Raw genomic sequence first — 5,986 nt, 5'->3', positions numbered from 1 at the left:
TCACAAAATGAATCATGTCCACATCCAGGGAGAAAAAGACTTCCTGAAAAGAAAGAAAATATGTAAAAAAAAAAAAAAAATTCAAATGAAAGTTAAGGCCAAGGGTACAGGCCATTTTTGCCAGTGTGAGTCTTGCAGAAATCACTCATCTAATATAGTTTTGCTTTTTTCAAAAGAAGATAATAGTTCTAAGTCTGTTTCATGCTTGGCTTGAATTCTTAATTATTCTTAATGCTGTGACATAGTTTTCCACAGGTTAGTGAAATACTCATGGTTACTTTCCTGAAGAACAGATAAAAATGAGCAAGTTGAGGAATTCAGTGTTTTGTGGATTTGTCTTTCCCATGTAGGATGAATAGTATCTTTTTCTCTAATGCTTGAACTCTTTCTTGGTGTAAGTTACTCATCCTTGGAGTTCCCGCCTTTGAAATCCTTGAGAACGGTTCCATGTACGAGTAATGTGCATGACCTGATCACGTCACATGTTAACCCCTGTGTGCCACCAGCTCATTTTTTCCTTGTCACTTATGCTTTAATGAAGTATATACCCTGCCCAGAGTAAGCACGTGAGAAGTATTCGTGAATGGATTATTTTTAACTGAAGAGTAGAATGTTTATGCTTTTAATGATAAACACATTCAATTGATAAGCGTTCTTGAAGAAATATCTCCAAGTCCGTTTGAGGGTTTAGTACTTACCGGGCAAAGGGTCTTTGATGAGAATTTTCTCCTGGGAGAGGAACATACTTTCTGTACATACAGAAAGTGTAGTTTGCCATCCTGATGGCACTCCTGCGTGATCGTGTGCTCGTCCTAACAGTGAACGCTTTCACTGTTTCTGTGTCAGTTGTCACTAATCAGTTATGCGTCTGATGTGCAGATCCATCAGGGAATGGAACTGAAGTCATTTTGGCTTTAGCACATATGATATGCTTGTACCGGAGTTTACCAAAGCCCCTTCTGATACGTTTTCAGAAGGGGACGTGCATATGTTATGGTACCTCTACGGCAGCAGGGACTGAACTAGCTGACAAGTGACAGGAGGTTTTTTCCCCTCTTTGGTATTTCACGAAAGTGTGCACGAATCATAACAAGTTGCTTCTCTCTCCTAAGACAGGGAACATTTCCCTTAAAGCACACATGGCTATATGGTGTGTTTGTGTACATGAAAATTCATGCTGCTATCAATTTTAATTTTGCCATTTTTGTTGTTTTTAAATTACAGGTTTGAGGTTTTTGAAGAGGCATAAATAATTGCTTTCAATTTCCTATTGACTGATTTTTTTCCCCCTCTATCACATTCTTAGTGAAAAAGGAAAGTCCTTTACCAGTGGGAGAAACTACGATGTACAGGTGACCCATTTCCCCAGGGCTGTTGTCTCTGTATTTGTCAAGAAAACTTGGTAAGTAGTAAACACCCACTGTCTGCTGGGAAGTCCTCCACTAGACGATGCCTAGCAGGTCGTGGTTCACAACATCTGTCAGCATCCCGATCCATGCTTCAAAGCAGGGCTAACAGTGACAACAACGCTAAACATGTGAGCCCTTGCTTTGCAATTTCTTAATCGGGTACTAAGCTCTGCAGTGTAAGGAATCCTTTGTAACGGTTTCAAGTGTACCCTCCACCAAATGCAAGTAAGGGGGGGCACTGGTGGAGCGGCGAGGAAGTGTGCTTCAGCATCAGCAAGAGCTGAGTTCAAATCCAGCCTTTAACACGGACGAGCTGTGGTTTTCTCTAGGTGTCAGGATCCTCATCTCTCCAACAGGGGTGCTACGGTGAGGGATCGATGTGGAAATCATTTATGCACAAAATCATTGACACCCAGTGGATGCTTAACACACTTTGTTCCTTTGAGCTCCCTTTTCCCTTGTGATCTCAGAATAGTGAGAGACCCGATATAATTTTTTTCTAGGTAAGCTCCAATCTAGCTGTGTGTTTTGTTTTGTTTTATTGTAAGGTAAACTAAGATCATTAGTGAGTAGGTTCCTGGGCCCCCAGAAGCAGACTGCCTGGCTCTGACATCTAAGCAAAGTGCCAGTAAAATGATCTGTTCCACATAGCTGGTTCATGCATACAGAGAGATGGGGTTTTTCTTTTTTTCTGGTCAGCGAATGTGTTCTTTTTAAATTACTCAACCTTTCTATAATTATCTGAGACAGTGAGATGCACCGAAAGCCCTTGAATGGTAGCTTTCAACTGCCATGAATGTTCCCTTAAATGGAAAGACGCTCATTTAATCCCAGGGAATTCAAGGGACGGAAAGAGGGGAGGCCAAGGGGAGAATTTGCCCCGAGCCCTTGAATGATCCATTTCTAATCTCAGGGCCCTGAGGTTAGAGGTTGTGTTACTCTTTCTGAAGAAAAGCCTATTTGTACCTGTGTCCTAACCACATAGTATGTTATGATTTTCTGTCATGAAGACAATAAGAACAGCGTTACCAAACCTACCAGTGGTACTTGTTTAGACTTTACTGTCTGTACTGTAAAATCACGCGTGGGGACTGTCCCCCTGTTAGTGTTGCGTCTCTTCCCCTTCATACCTGCTCTGTTGCTCACCTCACTCTTCTCTGCGAGGATGAGGAGTGTGAATCTGAGCTTTTGAGATCTTGAGGAAGCATCTTCCTTTTTCTTTACATATGAAGTGGCTTCTTTTTCTGTTTATATCTTCATGTGAACATTCTGGATGGTAAGAATGACAGATTATTGGCTCAGTCACAATTTGCCTTACACATACCCTCACTGCCAATTTTATTAAAAAAAAAAAAAGATGTCTTCCTTTATGGAAGAAATAAGCTTATCTTGGTTGTGGTTTAAAAAAAAATCACCCAAAAAAACCGTTCCATGAACCAAAATCTTCCATAAATGCAAATACACCTGATTTCTATCGTAAGCCCCAGACACCGGGGCCTGATTTAACCTGCTTCTTGCCCTACCCTCTCATGTTGTAATCATGATTTCAGGATGGTCTCTAACCTAATGAGAGAGAGCTCTTTTGTGGCAAAATAATGATACTGATGATGGTAATAATAATAATATCATCTTACAAGGGTGCTGTCCTTCCGTCTTCCAGCCTGAGCGGCAAGCCCGTAACAATGTTAGACAGGGAGATGATACCACGCACTCAACGTGGCCATGCATTATTTCATCCTCAACAGGCCTAATTAACATAAACTTGTCCAACCTTCTTTTAGCAATGACTCTGAATGAGGATGATGAATAATTTGCTAAGACCCCAGAGGAGAAGAGAGTGGGAAAATGAAGAATTTTAATTCAGGTGGTTTGGTCTCATTCTTGTGCTTATTTAATGAAACTCTATTGGGAAGCTTCTTTAAACCACAAAATACAATTGAAAAAAAGAAGAAATGTTAATTAAATTTCTGTATTATTTAAACCATTTTATAGAGAACACCAAATAACTAGCTTATTCATGATTCGGAGTAATGGGGGACGGGGTGAATACTAATCAGTTATTTCGTGGTGTGCCTGTCTTCTCCAGAGGTTCATCTGATTTAGGTAGAAAGATGCTGTTAGCCTTCTGTAGAAGATTTCAGATTCCCAGGGTAGATTTTACTCTGTGACCCTACTGTGCGCTTAATGTGACTGTTGTCAATGCGTCAATGTGTTGTCCCCTAACAGACTGCGGCGCTCAACTGAACAGCAGTGAGTCCGCTTTATGGTGTGACTCAGGGTCTTATTCGAGTTCTCTGGAATCGAAGCAGAAATGTGAACTAAAATTTTCATTCTCAAAGTTTTTTTTTTTTTTTTAAAGATTTTATTTATTTATGTGACAGACAGACAGCCAGTGAGAGAGGGAACACAGCAGGGGAGTGAGAGAGGAAGAAGCAGGCTCCCAGCGGAAGAGCCCGATGTGGGACTCGATCCCCGAACGCTGGGATCACGCCCTGAGCCGAAGACAGACGCTTAATGACTGTGCTACCCAGGCGCCCCTTCATTCTCAAAGTTTTAAAGACATCTTTATTTTCTAAAGAGACGATCATCTTGTAAATGATGATCAAGAGGAGAAAAGATATTTTAAAAAATATCATTTGGTTTGTATTGCACTAGGGGAAGCACAGTTGAGATCGCCACGCTTGCAGAGTTGGTTTTCATACAGCGTTAGGCCTCACTTCGTTAGGCACTTCAGGAACAGAGTAAGAGGGTATTTACGGTGAACTTTAGATGGCAGTCGTTGTACATACGTCGTAGATGACAGTGCTTTTCATCCTGGGTAGGCACTGGGAAGTTAGCATACTGCTGTCACTCATACAAATAATGTTAAAACTCTCGTATAGTTGGAGATTTATGTGGCTTACTTATAAAATGAGGTGGGATATTTTGGAGGACACACCATGCAATCTTACAGGCTGATGGATGCATTAGAAGGACAGACGGAGGATCTGTAAAAACATACTTTTCTGCTCAAGGCTATAAAGCATGCCAAGTGGGGAGTACTTGGCTCTAGTGGGTGCTGTGTGTCTTTAAGGCCCTAAAACCTTTAAGAGGTTTGAGAGTGATGATGTCATTAATTAATAACGGACTGCAGGGTAATCAATACAATAGGTACACACTGTAATGGCTTATAAGCATGATGGCTTTTTAATGGCTCATGTATAAATGTTAATTGATTTAAAACAAAGGGAAATTTCTGTCTATTGGGTCAATAGTTTATGGATTATGACTACCTTTTAGTTCGAGATTGCTAATGAATGTTCCTTCCTCGCCCCTCCTCCTCTACCCACCTAGTTCTTCTATGTTTTTTAATCAGAAATGCCTGTAAACAAGATCTATCAGACCAGTTATTGGGACTGGAATCCAATAACACTTGTAAAGCCCCAAAGGCTTCTATAAGATGCCCCACTGGGGTTTCCCAGTGTGTATCCTACAACATGGAATATATATGACTCTGTGGAAAGTGCTGTGTTCACTTCTTTCATGATATATTTTACACAAAAGATATAGGTCCTATAAATATGAAACCCTTGATATACTATCAAGGATTTTGTATTTGAATTTTTTGATACTCAGTGTATAGAGTTAAGAGAGCTATCCTAAGTGACCTAAAAGATAAGGCTGTAGTATTTATTCTAACATCTAAATTAAGAATCAAATAGACTTAGAACAGATTTGACATCAGAAACAAGAATTGGCAGATGGAATTTTACCTAGGAGACTCCCATTGGCAAGCACGGCAGTTGCTCACAACAGACAGATGAAGGCTTAGGAATGGTTGTTGTAATACAGCTTTGTGCTCAATTGGAAAGGGGGTGTGCGGTTCGTTCTTTATCATTCCAGACAGCACTTATTGCTTCGTCTCCTCCTTCAACTGCCATGTGAGCATTTTCCCCCCTGTTTTATTGCTCCATTCTTGGAGGTCTGTTTTGGAATGGTGCCAGTTATCTTTTTTCATTTAGGCAAAGTTTACATCAAAATGCTGATTTTATATATGAGGAAATTGGTGGTTTTTGAATAGTATCCCTGTCGCCTTTTATGCGAGTGTGCACAAAGTTTAAAAAGGCAAATGGTATTAGAATGCATTTTGAGAGAAACAGCAGTCCTCTGTCCAGTCGCCTCTGACTTCCTGCGGTTCTCACTCCTCAGAGGACCACTGTCAACTCTTCCAGCTGACTTTTCTTTTTCATGGTGTTTATTTCCATATTTAAAACAACTTATATTACAGAGTCCTCATTTTTCAGTTTTGACTATTATCTACTAATTTCTCTGTACAGGAGATAGGAAGTTAGCACCTTTACATCCTCCCCTCCCCAACAAGACACTTGCTGAAACCTCCTTGGACAGTTTCAGTGTTTATATTTTTCTCCATATTGTTAATCTACACCCAGATTTTCGTAAGCATAAATCTCCTCTTACTATGTTCGAACACCTCAGATCATCTGCCCAAGAACAGTAGGGAAAGTGGGACAAGGAGTCTCTTCTCATAGGTGGTTCTGTGTGTGTGTGTGTGTGTGTGTGTGTGTGTGTGTGTGTGT

Source organism: Ursus maritimus, unplaced genomic scaffold (assembly GCF_017311325.1).
Source record: "Ursus maritimus isolate PB19 unplaced genomic scaffold, ASM1731132v1 scaffold_1, whole genome shotgun sequence".
NCBI classification, from domain to species: domain Eukaryota; kingdom Metazoa; phylum Chordata; class Mammalia; order Carnivora; family Ursidae; genus Ursus; species Ursus maritimus.
The sequence above is the reverse complement of the archived record's forward strand: the minus strand, read 5'-3'. Positions refer to the sequence as shown.